The sequence below is a fragment of the Apium graveolens genome, chromosome 2 (assembly GCF_009905375.1).
Source record: "Apium graveolens cultivar Ventura chromosome 2, ASM990537v1, whole genome shotgun sequence".
NCBI classification, from domain to species: domain Eukaryota; kingdom Viridiplantae; phylum Streptophyta; class Magnoliopsida; order Apiales; family Apiaceae; genus Apium; species Apium graveolens.
In genome coordinates this window covers 243,887,298-243,904,236 of record NC_133648.1, presented here as the reverse complement: position 1 = coordinate 243,904,236, position 16,939 = coordinate 243,887,298, and the positions used below count along the sequence as shown (strand labels likewise).

Sequence of the window (16,939 nt, the reverse complement as noted above, 5' to 3'; positions counted from 1 at the left end):
CTGCTTATCCAGCTTTTTCTTCTGCAGCCTTTTAGGAAAAGGAGGTGGAGGATAGATCTGTTTCTCCCCTATATTACCCTCAGGAGGAGTGTGTTCCACAGTAGTCTTCCTTGGTTCCACCTCTACTTCCTTATGCACATCTTCTTCAGCCACAACTGTATTTTCTGAATCTTGAGATTTTTCTGGCTCTTCGTCTTGCTGAACTTGGGGGCTTGCGACCTTTCCAGACCTTAAGGTGATGGCGTTCACCTGTTCTTCAACTTCCCTCTTGCCTGGATTTGTTTCTGTATCACTAGGAACCGTTCCTGGTGGTCGATTCAATAAGGCATTAGCAATTTGCCCTATTTGGTTCTCCAGATTCTGGATAGAAACAGCCTGGCTTTGGCATATAAGAGCCTGGTTTTTGCACATAAGCCTCAACTCCTCCAATTCAGATTTTTCATCTGAAGATAGACCTGCATCATTAGTTTGTTGTTGGAGTTGTTGCTGAAAACCAAGAGAGTTGAACAGCTTATTTCCAAATGGCTGGAATGGCTGTTGCATCACATTCTGATTGTTGCTCCCGCTGAAGTTAGGATGATTCCAGTTGTCAGGATGATAAGTGTCTGGAACTGGTTGTTGCGATCTCTGAAAGTTGCTCACAAACTGAGCTGAGTCGCTAGATATAGCGCATTGTTCTGTCGCATGCGGACCTGCACACAGCTCACAAACACTAATTATCTGCTTAACACCATAGTTAGCCAGAGAATCGATCTTCATAGACAACGCCTTTAGTTGAGCAGTGATAGCCGTAGCTGTATCCACTTCAAGAACTCCTGCTACCTTGCCCTGTGGATATCTCTGGGTTGGATACTGATATTCATTAGCAGCCATCAGTTCAACTAGATCATAAGCTTCCTTATAGCTCTTTGCCCATAATGCTCCGCCTGATGCTGCATCGAGCATGGGTCTGGACTGTGCTCCCAACCCATTGTAAAAACAAGTGATGATCATCCAATCAGGAATTCCATGATGAGGACACTTCCTAAGCATCTCCTTGTAGCGCTCCCAAGCTTCATATAGCGACTCTCCCGTTTGCTGCACAAATTGAGTAATAGCGTTCCTCATTGCAGCTGTCTTCGCCATAGGGAAGAATTTAGTAAGAAAATTCTGAGCAAGATCTTCCCAAGTAGTAATCGAACCAGCTGGTAGAGAGTGTAACCATCTCTTAGCCTTGTCCCTCAAAGAGAATGGGAATAGTCTCAGCTTCACAGCATCTTCGGAAACACCGTTGAACTTGAAGGTGTCGCAGATCTCAATGAAATCCCTAATGTGCGTATTGGGATCTTCCATTGGAGAACCCCCAAACTGGACTGAAGTCTGTACCCATTGAATTATGCCAGGCTTGATCTCAAAGGTATTGGCTGTGATAGCTGGCCGGACAATGCTAGATTGAATATCATTGATCTTGGGTTGAGAAAAATCCATCAAGGCTTTCGTTCGTGCTGCTGGATCTCCCATTGTAATGAGTACCTGAAACACAAACAAATAAACCGTGAAAGTAAAAGAATCCGAGTCAGTGAACTTTAACGACCACTGATGATAAGCACATAAACTAAAAATTAACACCGAGTCCCCGGCAGCGGCGCCAAAAACTTGTTAGGGCGAAAACACGCGCTAATATTCACGCAAGTATACGCGTTCGCAAGTAGTATAAGATATAAATCAGATTCGTTCCCACAGAGACTAGTTTAGGTTAAGTTCAATTTATGCACCTATGCAACAATGTATGGTTATTGCTCAATGCTAAGACAAATAACAAATTGGGTTTTTATTAAACTAAAAGATTATACTAAATAACATTAACTAAGAGAATTGAGGTTGAATTACTATATATGACAAACATGAGATCCTAACTTCATTAAATACTTCGTTCAATAGCCTTCTCATTCTTAACCTTAGCATGTGATGGTGAGGACACTAATCAGATAACACGAAACTGATAAACGCCAACTTTCGTTGCACGAGTACCATTCTACCAGACATCCACAAAAGAGATAGAAGCTGAATAGGCACCAATTATATTGAGACCCTATATGTCTATAGAATTTGACAACATAACAGTTTAAGCACAAGTTATCTATCTTGATTACATAGGGCAAGTAAAACGGTTAGAGTTACCTACGAATCATGCATACACATACATGAACCTATGCTAGCATGGCAAGTTCTAAACCTCTATATTCACTGTCGCTTCAATAGAGATTAACACGCTATCTTATATGTTAGCTACGCACATAAGACGAATAAGCACAACCAATACTAGGATATCAATCAATCACCACACACCAAGATATCGAAACAATTAATTATTGAAATCCATAAGTAAATCCGCTAGAATCCCATGACAACGATTAGCCCATACTCGAACTCATCGTCACCATGGGTTCCAATGAAAGCATGGTATAAACAAGGTCTTAATAAACTAAATAATAATCAAAGTACGAATAAACGAGATCTAGGTTCAACAAGAACGAAAACGAGCATCCAAAGTTACAACTAATACAAAGAATCACGAGTTGAAAACAAGATCTTCTTTTTCGGAGTTGTTCTGTGCTTCTAGGTCTTCTCCTTGGTATCCCCTTCGCTTCTTGCGTAAGCACAATCTTCTTCTTCTCCCTCCCCCTCTGTGAAAACGTCTCAAATCTACTTATATACTAGTCCCATAAAACTCAGATTACATAGAAGTTGGAGACCAAACAGAAGTAGAAGTCTAAAATAATTCAGCAAAATTCCCGACCCTGCGCGGCCGCTCAGCATAGCTGCGCGGGCGCGCAGGTTGCTGCGCGGGCGCGCAGGCCTCCACTGGAAAAAATCCAAGTTTGCTCCGTTTCTTCGCCGTAATCTGCCCGTTCCTTTCCTCTCACAATGGTGAACACCTGCCAAGGCTTATTCTTGATGATTCCTCCCCCGAAATGCAACTAATACCCTGAAATGCATAAACACTAGAAAAACACATCAAATACACAAAATACTTGATTTCAAGACACCAATTTAAGCCATTTTAAGACGTTCTAAGTGGTATAAAATGCCACTTATCAGCTAGGTATGCTTAATTACTCTTAAAATTCATGTCCTTATTGCAATTTGAATTGAAGCCTGAAATGTATCAGCTGCAAGAACAAATTTGATTTTTAACACAGATTATTCCATCAACGGATATTCCCTATCCGTTGAAAGTCAAAATTGTTCTGTCAACGGATGTTCATTATCCGTTGAAAGTCATATACATTTCTGGAATTGTTATCCGTCAACGGATAAAACTGAAGTGCTCTTCAACGGATGACAGTTTACCTTATCCGTTGAAATATCACATCAGTCGATTCAAGTGTTTCACAACCGTTGATTCTATTGTCTTAACCGTTGATACTCATACATACAGCTGTATGTATTTGTTTTAAAGGTAGTTTTTAGAATACTTACAGTTTATTCTTAAACGGCTGAAATTCACTTACATATATTTATTGTTAAATCTCTTATTTATGCTTTTTAATTTGAGAAAGTATATAAGCCCTTCTAATTTTTCATTTTTACTTTACGCTTTCTTGAAATTTCAAAGCTTTTACCATTTTCTCTCTGCAAAACCTTCAAGTTATTCTCTGCAATTTCTACTCACAACAATGGCACCAATAGTAAAGATTATGTCTCAATCTGGGTTCATCTATGAGAAGAACAATTTCATAGCTTTGGTAGAAAAGAATGAAGCCCACTCAGATTATCACAAAATGATGGACTTCATCAAAAACTGTAAACTTAGCTATGCAATGCTGGAAGCCCCAACGATTTACTGTGAAGTAGTTGAGGAGATTTGGACAACTGTTGAGTTCAACTCCATAGATATGACTATCTCCTTCACTCTCAAAGGTAAAAATCACTATGTTAACTGTGATGACTTACTAGCATGTTTTAAATTACCTGAGAACAATGCCATGACACCACACACTGATAATGATGTATCCAGCATGTTAGATTCCATAGGTTATTCTCTTAACTCTGCTAGTTTAGGGAGTATCAAAAGAAAAGGCCTTAGGAAAGAATGGAGTTTTCTTGGGGATGCCTTTATCAAGGTTTTCTCTGGGAAAATTAGCAATTTTGATGCCATAACTTCATCTCTTGTTAATATGCTCTATATGCTTGTTTCTGATAGGTATTTTAATTTTAGCAACTATGTTATGCTAGAATTGGGTACTAGATTAGGTAACAAAGCTAATAGACCTAATAACATCTATTATGCTAGATTCTTTATGTTATTGGCTAACCATGTTGCTGAAGGTTTGGTCATAATGAATGAGAATAATAAACTCAAGTGCTGGGCACAAGAGAAAAGAGTTCTTGCAGATTTATTGAGAATGGATCTCAACAGCAGTGTGCCATTGGTATATTTACCAATCATGAATGCACCTCAGGTAGGTGAGGTAATTGCTTCTACAACTCCTACTTCTTCCAACCCCTCTATTTCTTTATCTTCTAGTGTGGCCATGGAATCTGTGACAATGCCCCAACAGATTCCTACCAAGGTCACCAAAACTAAACTTTCAAAATCAAAGACAAAGAAAACCACCTCTGTTGTTTCTCAAAAGACAACAGTTGTAACACCTACCATTAACCCTGAGGGGAGTGAACAGGGTGTGAGTGGTGAGGGGAGGGGTGAACATCAAAGAAACCCCCAGGATAAGGAAGGAGAGAAAAGTGCTTCCCAAGCTAGCCAAGCCACAGTTTCTCAAAAAGCTGTGGTGGTTGAAAAGGTTACTAGCATATCCCTAGCTGCATCCTCCCAAAAGGATGTAACTATTGAAAATAGTTCCCAACCAGGAACACACAAACGAGGGAGGGACACTAAAGCCAAACACTCACCAACAAAAGCCTTTATTAGAAGAAAGAGAGCTAAAACCCAATCTTCTACACAGGGTGCACACACTGCACAGATACATCCATCTGTATCTATGCCTTCTCAAACTCAGTTTGATGTGGCTCCAACAAATGTGGAGTCACAGCCCCATTCTCTCACAATTAACACACATTAATCACCACACACTTCCTCACCATCTCTAGATGTGGATATGTTATTCCCATCAATTCCTGATTCTCCCTCTTTACAACTCAGGGAGGAGCCCCACTCAAATACAGGTGATCATCATCTTTTAGATGATTTGTTGGATCACCCGCAAATTCTTTCAGATGTAATTGAAGGATCTGTGTCACCAAAACTCATATCAATCTACACAGATTCAACAGTTATATCACTATCAATTTCTACTTCTTTTCCTTCTTCAACGGATATCACTCATCCGTTGACAAGTGGTTGTTCTTCAACGGATAAGCTTAACAGCAGTTATCCGTTGATACCATCAGTTTCACCTTCAACGGCTATTCCTCATCCGTTGATAGTCTCTACACACACAACTGAAACAATTCCAAGTGTAGAAGACTTGATTACTGTACAATCACTTCTAGGACTGAGGGAAGGGAGTGATAATTTGAGTGAGAGGCTGGGTTGCTCCCAGGCAAAAGGAGAGATTGAGAGCTCAAAAATGCATGCTATTTCTTCCAGCATGGCAAAAGTAAGTGAGAGGAGTACCACCTTAGTAGGTGAAGGTGAGGGAGTGAGTTGTGTGAGCCAGGGGGAGCCCCTGATGCAAGAACATAGAGAAAATGAGAGAAAGGCAGGTACAGCAGATATAAGGATGGATCCAGCCATTGCTAGTGAGTCAATGATTGTGAATGATGCTGAAAAGGAAAGACAATTTCAGCAACATTACAAAGCTGTAATTGATAACATTTCCTTGGATGCTGACACTTTTACTCATCCTGTTTCAGCCTATCAAGTATTGGCTGCACAGGGCAATGTGGAGGCAGAAAAGACACTACATCTAGTACATACAACAGCATCTCTTCAAAGGGACAAAACTGCTATTAACAAGATGCCTTCAACAGCTGGTGAGTCATTTGAAGAATTTGGAGTAAATTCTGATGATGATGACTTTGTTTCTTCTGATGGAAGCATGAACTTAGGGGGAGATGGAGGCCCTAGTTCTATTCCAAATCTACCTGAATGGGCCTTCACAAAGGAGTCTACAACAGGGCAATTCAATGTCTCCTTAGTCAAACAAATCAGTACTATCAAACAGGCCATTCAGAAAACTTCTCATGCTGGTACAAAGGCTATCCTTACAGCTCACTTGGACTCACTGCATCTCATGAAGTTGCAGCAAGTAAGACAGAATCTGAGTGTGGATGAACTCAGAAAGGATATTGCTGACTTGAAATCCTACAATTCTGAAAAATTGGATTCAGTCATGCCCTTTGGTACAATGCAGGACGTTTTGTTGAGATTGAAAAAGGAATCACATACTGAAAAGAGGCTGGCCAAATTGGAAGACAGAGTTCAAGTTATTGAAGATTCTGTGGCCACCATTCTTCACAACCAACAATCTCAAACAAATCTACTTATGCAGCTGGCAAAAGCACAGGGCTTGACCCCTCTCCTTGATGATAACAAAAAGGGGGAGAGTAAAAGGGAAGGGGAAGGAGAGCCATCTACAAAAATCCAAATATCTAAAGTGCTAGTTCCTGCCATCACTACTTCTCCAATCATTCAAATCAAAGGAAAGCCTGATGGAATTGATTTAATCCAGCTAGCAGCAGCTGAAATTCAAGTGAAAGAGCAAAGGAGGAGAATTGATGAAAGGATGCAACAGCTGTTTGGCTCAATACAAGATAAATCAATATCTGTGAAACATAGCACAAAGGTTGAACCAATCAATATGGAGCACAAGCCAGAAAGGAGAAATAAGGTTGGAGAGACTTCTTTCAAGAATCTAAAACCTATGGTTCTCAAGCCCAACACCAGATCCAGCAAGGACTCCACAAAGAACCCTCTAGACTTTGCTCAGATGAAAGAAGTGGACTTTCCTCTTCCAAAGCCTGATGAAGACAAAGTTTTGGGTACAAGCATCATAAAACACAAGGAGACCATGGATGAGGCAGTAAGGAGAAACATGGCTATTATCTTTAGAGAGGGAAAGAGCATATGTGTGATGCAAGGACATCCCAAATTCTCAATAGCCAAGAGGGAAGAAACCAAAAGGTTAAAGAAAGAAGCTGAAAAACTCAAGGCTGACAAAAGAGCACAAGCAAAGCTTGAACAAAAGCTAAAGTCAAGTCTAGTTGAAAATGAGAAAGGAATTGAAGTCAGGGGTGAAGACAAGATTGCAAACTTAGATGAGGTTTTTGGGAGTATATTTGGTGAAAGCATGGAGGAAAAAGAGGAATGGCAGAAGGGAAACAGAAGAAAGGCCAAGGCACATAGAAGGAGTAAAGGCAATACTGAAGAAACTAAATCTCTACCTTCCATACCTGAACCCTTTGTTGCTGATCCCACTATAAACATCCATGGTGAACCAATCATCCCAAAAGAGGAACCTATTGATTGGGACACCATCAATTTGCCTACCTTTTTAACCACTCTTTCACTACCAAAGAAACAGAAAAGAAAATCCAAATCTACACCTCCCCTAAACTCTAAGAAATTCACTCAAAAACATAAACCTAACCCTAAGCCACCCATTTCTAAAGATGATTATGTTCACATCTGTGACATAAAAGAAATTTCAGACATTGAACTTTATCTGGATGAGCTGGAGGATATAAGGGGAATTGCTGCTTACAGACAGCTACCAGAGAGATTGGTGTTCAGATACAAAGGAGCTGGGGAAAGAACATGACCTCTCTACAGGATTCTGAATGAAGGCTACTCTACCTTGATCAGAGTCTTTTCAGCCATACAAAAGGATTCTGGCTTTACCAGGACTGCCAAGACTGAAATTCTCAACAAGATTTCCAACATAAGGAAAACTTGGAGGGAGCCTAATGCTTTGCCCAGAACCTTACTCATTCAAGAAAGGGGAACTACAATTCACAAATCACCTCATTGGTTGATGGAATTCAGAGATGATAAAGGAGTCAGAAGATTTTTCAGACTTGAAGACCAACTCAAGATTGCCAGCAATGAAACTCTCAAAGAAATGCAATCTAAGTTGGATATCAGTGATGAAGATGAAGCTGAATTCTTCAGACAACTCCAACTCCAAATTAAGGAAAATGACAAAGGGCTAGGAAAGAAAACCAGGGATCAAAGAAGAAAAAGATGATTTGCTCAGGCTAGAGGAGCACCCTTGGAAACACTGTAAATCTTCAATTACCTTCTAGTACATACACTTTTGCAGCACTTTTAAATTTCTACTTAGTTTCAGTTCATATATTTGTTAAGTGTTTTGTTATCATCAAGTTAACCTTGAATTTATGTCTACAATTCTTATAGACATAAATAGGGGGAGATTGTTAAGAATATATGTGCATTAGTTTGATGATATGTTTAACAAAACACTTAAGTAGAAATCTAGTGTTTGTAGCCTCAACGGATAAGACCACTTTGGCTATCCGTTGATGGTGTAGCTTTACTTAGAAATAAGTCTAGTGTTGTAGCACATTTCAGTCTCTGAATTTGAGATATAATTCTTAAATGTTGAGGGAAATTATAAGTCATGTTGACTACTAAAGGATATGCAGATAGGAAGGCCAATTGTAAATATCTCATGCCTTGTAATTTTGTATAAATGAAATGGTGTCAACGGATAACTTAAAGACCTTCAACGGATGAGAAACAAAGCTTCAACGGATGTCTCTAAAGCTTCAACAGATAATATCCTTCAACGGATGAGTGCATCAACGGATAGAGCTTCAACTGCTAACACATCAACGGATAAAGCCATCAACGGATGAAGGCTTCAACGGATGTTCTGTTAAATAGCAGTTGACAAGTGGTAGTTGTACCTACAAACAGAGGCACATGGGTTGACAGAGACAACTGAGATGTGGTAGCCTATTTCAGGAACATCAGAAAAAGCAGCCGTTCTACTCTAGTATAAAGAGGCAATAGTCAACAATGCACTGGAGTAAAATGGAGAAGAAACAAGTGGAGAACTTATTTTATTATTGTACTTTTTATCTTTGTCTTCACTTGTAAACTTGGTGTTATATAAACCAAGTAGCAGCTAGTAATTAGAACAGAGTTTTTCAAGAGCTGTTTAGAAAAATCTTGAGAGAAAAATTATCTAGTTTGTACTAGGATGCAGCTGTGATCAACTTCTTGAATCACAGATTTTCTGAAATACCATCTCTGGTGGAACAACAAATCCACCAGAAAAGTTTTTAAGGTCTGTTGTGTTCTGTACTTTTGTGTTTGAATATATATCTGTCTGTATTAGCTTAAAGCAATTCACACACTTGTTTATCTTAAACACACAGCCTTTGAAACTGCTCAAAACTTGAAAAAGTTTTGAGATTTACATTCAACCCCCCTTCTGTAAATCTCATTGTTAGTTCACTAGGAATAACATCAGCATAACTAGAAAATAGTAAATGTAGTGTCAAGTAAAAAGCTAGTACACTTATACATATTATTTGCCATATTGGGAGCACTAGATCATTGGTATTGTGCATATTGTTCAAGGTGACTATCTAGTCATCTCACATTAATACAGTGAATGACCCATAAAGTAAAAATTGGGAACTTTATTAATTAGTTTGATAGTACTCGCCCCTTGTTCTTTTATTACTACGCTGAATCGCTGATGCTAATACATCTACCTTTTATGTAGGTTTTCATGAAGTGCATCACACATTGTAGAACATTGAGATATGCTCAAACAACTGTGAAAAGAGAGAATGTGGCAAGCCCTATGCAGTGCCAAGTTCTTCAAGTGCAACAACAATTAGTAGGAGTTTCAGAGAACACATTCGAGATGACCACTCTAATACTTGATGTCTTAATGTCTTAGTGAATGTTCTTCACGTTGTAGTATTTTCTATCACTTTCAGTGAATGTTCTTAACATTGTACAAACTTTGACTCTGATTTTTTTTCTTTTATATTTCGGGTTTTATGCCGTGATTTGGTCAACATGATCAATTTCTTGGAGCAGTCAAGGTATAGGCTCTTTGAAGACCGCAATTAAAGCTCCGGAGGTTGAGAATTATTTTTGATTAAACAACCATGTATATAGATAGTAGTACATATTGAAAATATACTTGATTGTTTATATTTACTTAACTTGATTAAGTTAGAATATAGTTTTTACAAATTTTGATACATCTATTTGTAATAATCTAAGAGCTTTATATATGTTAATTTAATTTGAGTTGTTAGTCTAATTATTTTTGAAATATTTTCATTTATATTTTGGATTAAAATATTCATTATTTTTTTATTATATTTGTAAAATTTAAGGAAAAACAAGTAAAAATAAACTATTTAATATAAATTTTAAAAACTATTTAGGTGGGCCCCACATATATGGGGCTCACTTTTTAAAAAAAATCAGAACAACTATTGCAATATAGCATTTTATGTTGCTATAGTATGCTATTACAACATTTATATGGATCTTCTACAACATCTGAAGTTATGTTACCTTAGACATATTTTGATGTTGCTATAGATACCTTTAGTTACTGCTCAGGACTTAACATAACAAATGTGTTTTTATAGTCTTTTTTTGGCCTATAGCAACATCAAATAAGATCTATAGAGACACATTTTTGATGTCACAAGAAGCAATCTATGGTGTAGTGGTAGGTTGAATGAGCCATCTTTAAAGTAGATTTTCGCATCTCCCAAATTATCCATATAGACTTTGTTTATGAATTTTGCTTATTGCTCATTGTAATCATCTTCTGAGATTTCTTCTGATGTTGGTAAAAAGTCATCTTGATTAAAGCAACAATGCTCTCATTTTAACCTTGATCTTCTTCAGTTTTCTTGTTAGAAATTATCTATGTCAGAAATCAGGATATGTTATGGAGTCAGGATCTGACAGAGTCGTCAGGATGTGAAGCCAGTCATGATCTGTTTGACAGTCAGGATTTTTCAAGCGTCAGGATCCGATGCAGTCAGGATATGCATCTGGATATGATGATTGTCAGGATATGACTGGATAAGTCACGACTACAGGATAAATCAGAGTGCTGCTGATTTATAGGATCATAGTTGTTGATTTAGATATGTATAGAAACTAAATAATTTATACCATAACATATCTTGTAATTGATAGGGATTGATTATGTATTTGTGTGATATATAAACACAAAATAGGTTATCACTTTGTCTGTACTTAACTCAAGTATTATTCATAACCTAGTAGCTTTTAAAGATATTGTTCTTGAAAGAGTGTTAGGAATATGTGTATTAGTTTGATGATAAGTTAAGCAAAACACTTAAGTAGAAATCTAGTATTTGTAGCCTCAACGGATAAGACTATCTTGGCTATCCATTGAAGGAGTAGCCTTACTTAGCAATAAGTTTGGTATTGTAGCACATTTCACTCTCTGGTTTCAAGCTGTAATTTTTAGATGTTGTTAGGAAATAATCAGTCATGTTGACTACTAATGGATGTACAAATAGGAGGGCTAATTGTAAATATTTCATGCCTTGTAATTTTGTATAAGTGAAGAAGTGTCAACGGATATTGAAGACCTTCAACGGATAAGAAACAAAGCTTCGACGGATGTCTCTAATGCTTCAACGGATAAATATCCATCAACGGATAAGTGCTTCAACGGATAAAGCTTCAACTGCTAGAGCATCAACGGATAAAGCCATCAACGGATGAAAGCTTCAACGGATGCTCAGTCTCATAGCAGTTGATAGTGACAGTTAACAAAGCTGACAGAGGCACATGGATTGACAGAGATGTGGTAGCCTATTTCAGGAACAGCAGAAAAAGCAGCCGTTTTTAGTCTGGTTCAAAATGGAAAGTCAACAGATAATTCCATATTACACTGGATAAAAATGCAATAGAAACAAGTGGAGAACTATTGTCTTATTGTACTTTATCTTTGTCTTCACTTATAAACTTGGTGATATATAAACCAAGTAGTAGCTAGTAATTAGATGTGAATTTTCCCTGAGCTGTTTAGAAATATCAAGAGAGAAAATTATCTAGTTTGTACTAGGAAGCAGCTGTGATTTAATTTTGAATCACAGATTTTCTGAAATAACACATCTCTGGTGGAACAACAAATCCACCAGAAAAGTTTTTAAGTTCTTTGTGTTCATTACATTTATGTTTGAATATATATCTGTCTGCATCAGCTCCAAGCAATTCACACACATTTGATCACTCAAACACTTAGCCTTACAAACTGCTCAAAACTTGAAAAAGTTTTGAGATTTACATTCAACCCCCCTTCTGTAAATCTCATTGTTAGTCCACTGGGAATAACAATTGGTATCAGAGCAAGCTCTTAACATATAAAGAGTTTAAAGATCTATTCTGCTAACATCATGAGTGCACAGAAGAACTCTCATGTTACCATCATGAATAGGAAGGATATTGGTGTAAAGATTCCAGTCCTGGAAAAGGATAATTATTATCACTGGAAAGTGAAGATGCATTTACATCTTCTTTCTCAAGATGAAAGCTACATCAACTGTATTGAAAATGGTCCTCACATCCCTCACAAGGTAGCCACAGCTGCTACTGCAACAGTTGCTGTTGGACAGTCTATTCCCAAGCCAAGAGCAGAATGGACTATTAAGACATGGAAGAAATCCGCAAGGATAAGAGAGCCATGAACATTTTGTTTAATGGCTTAGATCAAGATATGTTTGACAATGTCATCAATTGCCAAACTGCAAAGGAAGTTTGGGACACTGTGCAAATCATCTGTGAAGGTACTGAGCAGGTCAGAGAGAACAAAATGCAGCTTCTTATTCAATAGTATGAATATTTTCACTTTGAAGAAGGTGAATCATTAAATGATACCTTCAACAGGTTTCAGAAACTGTTGAATGGATTGAAGCTGTATGGTAGAGTGTACCAAGTCAAGGATTCCAACTTAAAATTTCTTAGGTCTCTGCCAAAGGAATGGAAGCCCATGACTGTCTCTTTGAGAAACTCTCAAGATTATAAGAACTTCACACTTGAAAGATTATATGGAATTTTGAAGACTTATGAACTTGAAATGGAGCAGGATGAGCTGTTGGAAAAGGGAAAGAGAAAAGGAGGAACAGTTGCTCTTGTAGCTGACTGTGAGAAGATGGAAGCCAGGAATGAGGAGAAGACAATGCCAAGTCTCAAAATTGGCACAAGCAAATCAGAATCAAGCAAGGGTAAAGAGCAAGTTGCTGAGGATGAAGACAATTCCAGTCAGGATGAATATGATGATATTGAAGAACATTTGGCCTTTCTGTCCAGGAGGTTTGCAAAGATGAAGTTCAGGAAAAACACAAAATTCACTAAGCCAAACAAGAACATGGTGGACAAATCAAAGTTCAAATATTACAACTGTGGCATTAGTGGACACTTTGCAAGTGAGTGTAGGAAGCCAAATTCTGAAAAAAAGAAATTTGAGCAAGTTGATTACAAAAAGAAGTATTTTGATTTGCTCAAACAAAAGGAAAGAGCATTCCTCACTCAAGATGATTGGGCAGCAGATGGGGTAAATGAAGATGATGATGTGGAATATGTCAACCTAGCCCTGATGGCTAATTCTGATGAAAATGAAACTAGTTCATCAAGCAACCAGGTAATTACTACTGATCTCTCTCAGCTTTCTAAACATGAATGCAATGAAGCCATAAATGATATGACCAATGAATTATATCATTTGCGTGTTTCCCTTAAATCTCTAGCAAAAGAAAATACTAGGATCAAGGAGAATAACTTGTTTTTAAGTGATAGGAATGCTGTGTTAGAGGATCAGGTAATTGAGCTTGAAAAGATAAAACTTAAATGCCTGACTGTTGAGAGTGAACTAGCAGAAGCTATTAAGAAAGTGGAAATTCTTTCTAAACAGTTAGAAAGTGAGCAAGAGGTAATCAAGGTCTGGAAAACATCTAGGGATGTCAGTGTTCAGATTGCAAAGGTCCAGGGAATTGAATCATTCTGTGAGGATGCCTGGAAGAAAAACAAAAAGAAGTTAGAATTAATTGATGGATTGTCAACGGATGTGGAATCAACAGATGATGAAAGTTATCCGTTGAAGGAAGAAAAGGAGCATCCGTTGAAGGCTCATCAATTAAAACAGGCAAGTTCTTTTAAAAATAAAAAGAATGATTCAACTCTCAAGAACTTTGTCAAAGAAGGAGCTAGCACATCCAGAGATGTTAGTAAGGTGAATATAGGACATATGAATTTAGATCAGCTAAAAGATCGACTTAAGTTGGTTGAGGATAAGAAGGAAACTAAAAGAAAATCTAAAAGAAATGGGAAGGTAGGGATTAATAAACACAACAATTACACACCTGATAGGTATGCTCCTAGAAAAAGCTGTGTGCATTGTAAAAGTGTTAATCACCTATCTGATAATTGTAAATCTGTTAAAAATGCTCCCATGCCTTCAAATTCCTCCATGTCTAACATGTCTATGTCACCTCTGCATGCTATGCCTGTTATGTCTCACCAGAATCCCCATGCACATTTTGCAAACATGCCATACATTAACAATCCTTACTTTACTGCATTTAGTATGCCTCAAATGCCATACAATATGCCTATGTGGAATAACATGTTTGCACAACCTATGCCTTATCAAATTCAATCAAATGTGTTAAATGATTCTGTGACTAATCCTACACTTCAACCAACCACATCTGAGACCAAGGTTGACCTAAAGTTACCTAAGTCAAAAGATGCAGGAGGAATGAAGTCTAGGAAAAAGACTAACAAGGGTGGACCCAAGGAAACTTGGGTACCAAAATCAACTTGATTAATTTTGTTGTGTGCAGGGACAAAGAAGGAATCTATGGTACTTGGACAGTGGTTGTTAAAGACACATGACAGGAGATTTCACCCTGCTCACAGAGTTTAAGGAGAGAGCTGGCCCTAACATAACCTTTGGAGATGACAGCAAAGGATTCACTATGGGATATGGCTTGATTTCAAGAGAAAATGTCATCATTGATGAAGTTGCATTGGTTGATGGTCTCAAACACAATTTATTGAGCATCAGTCAACTATGTGACAGAGGGAATTCTGTTTCCTTCAATTCTGAAGCCTGTATTGTCACAAGTAAAAAGGACAATAAAGTGGTTCTAACTGGAGTTAGAAAAGGGAATGTGTACTTAACTGATTTCAACTCTACAGATGCAGAATCCATTACTTGTCTTCTCAGCAAAGGAAGTCCAGTTGAAAGTTGGCTATGGCACAAGAAGCTGTCCCATTTGAATTTCAAGACAATGAATGATCTAGTCAAAAAGGACTTAGTTAGAGGAATACCTCTAGTGGAATTCACAAGGGATGGACTGTGTGATGCTTGTCAGAAAGGAAAGCAAAAGAAAGTATCATTCAGTAAGAAGCTTGAATCTGCAATTGATGAACCACTACAACTTCTACACATGGATCTTTTTGGACCAGTCAATGTATTATCAATTTCAAGGAAAAGATACTGCCTAGTGATTGTAGATGATTTCTCAAAGTTTTCATGGGTTTATTTTCTTGGATCAAAGGATGAAGCTAGTGAAATCATCATCAATCATATCAAGCAAGTCAACAATCATCCTGATTTCAAAGTAAGGAATATTAGGAGTGACAATGGAACTGAGTTCAAGAATTCAACCATGAAGATGTTCTGTGAAGAAAATGGGATCATGCATGAGTTCTCAGCTCCAAGAACTCCACAACAAAATGGTGTGGTGGAAAGGAAGAACAGATCACTAATTGAAGCTGCAAGGACAATGCTTGAGGAGTCAAAACTCCCAACTTATTTTTGGGCTGAGGCTGTTAACTGTGCATGTTACACTCAGAATATTTCTCTAATCAATCAAGCAAAATGCATGACTCCCTATCAATTATTCAAGAGAAGAAAACCAACTTTAAACTTTCTACATGTCTTTGGTTGTAAATGCTACATCTTAAGGAATCAATCTGATCACAAAGGAAAGTTTGATGCAAAGGCTGATGAAGGAATATTTGTTGATTATTCTGCTGGAAAATCATATAGGGTCTACAATCTAAGAACCAACATTGTCATGGAATCTGTACATGTTGTGTTTGATGATAAAAAGATTGATGGACTAACAGATGAGGGACATCATGAAGGACTCAAATGTGACAATATTGAGATATATTGTGATGATAGTGAAGATGAGAATGATGAAGAAGGCATCTCAAGAAGAAACCAGAGTCTGCCTTTGGATAATGCACAGAATGCTGCATCCGTTGAAAGTCATAATTCAGCTTCCGTTGAAAGAAGCAATGCAACATCCGTTGAAAGACAAAGTGCATCATCCGTTGAAGTTCATAACGAAGCATCCGTTGATCACAGTCTGTCAACGGATAATCAATTCACCTCATCAGTTGATAGAACTCCCAATTCCTTTCAAAGGATCAGCAACTCAGGGGGAGTTTCAACAAATCAACATTCTATCTCACATCATGACAATACTGAGGCAACCTCATCAAGGGCTAATCTACCACCTCAAAGGAAATGGACCAAGAATCACCCTTTTGAACTGATCATTGGTGATGCTACATCAAAAGTACAAACTAGAAGGGCTACTCAAGATGAATGTCTGTATAGTAGCTTTCTATCACAGGAGGAACCTAAGCGAGTGGAAGAAGCTCTTTTGGATCCAGATTGGATTTTAGCAATGCAAGAGGAGCTAAACCAATTTGAGAGGAACAAAGTATGGAAGCTGGTACCCAAGCCAAAGAACAAAAGTTCTATTGACACAAAATGGGTATTCAGAAACAAGATGGATGAAAATGGCATTGTCATAAGGAATAAAGCCAGATTGGTTGCTAAAGGCTACTCTCAACAAGAGGGAATAGATTTTGATGAAACATTTGCTCCAGTTGCCAGACTTGAAGCCATCAGAATCTTTCTAGCCTATGCAGCTA

General features: G+C 37.8%; 1 non-coding gene across 1 annotated transcript; it reads left to right on the top strand.

Moving 5' to 3' along the window:
- The first annotated feature begins 1,003 nt into the window (after positions 1-1,003).
- On the top strand, positions 1,004-1,110 carry LOC141709147 (small nucleolar RNA R71). The gene has a single exon (XR_012569738.1). It is a non-coding gene; the product is annotated as a small nucleolar RNA R71 (small nucleolar RNA).
- The last annotated feature ends 15,829 nt before the right edge of the window (positions 1,111-16,939 follow it).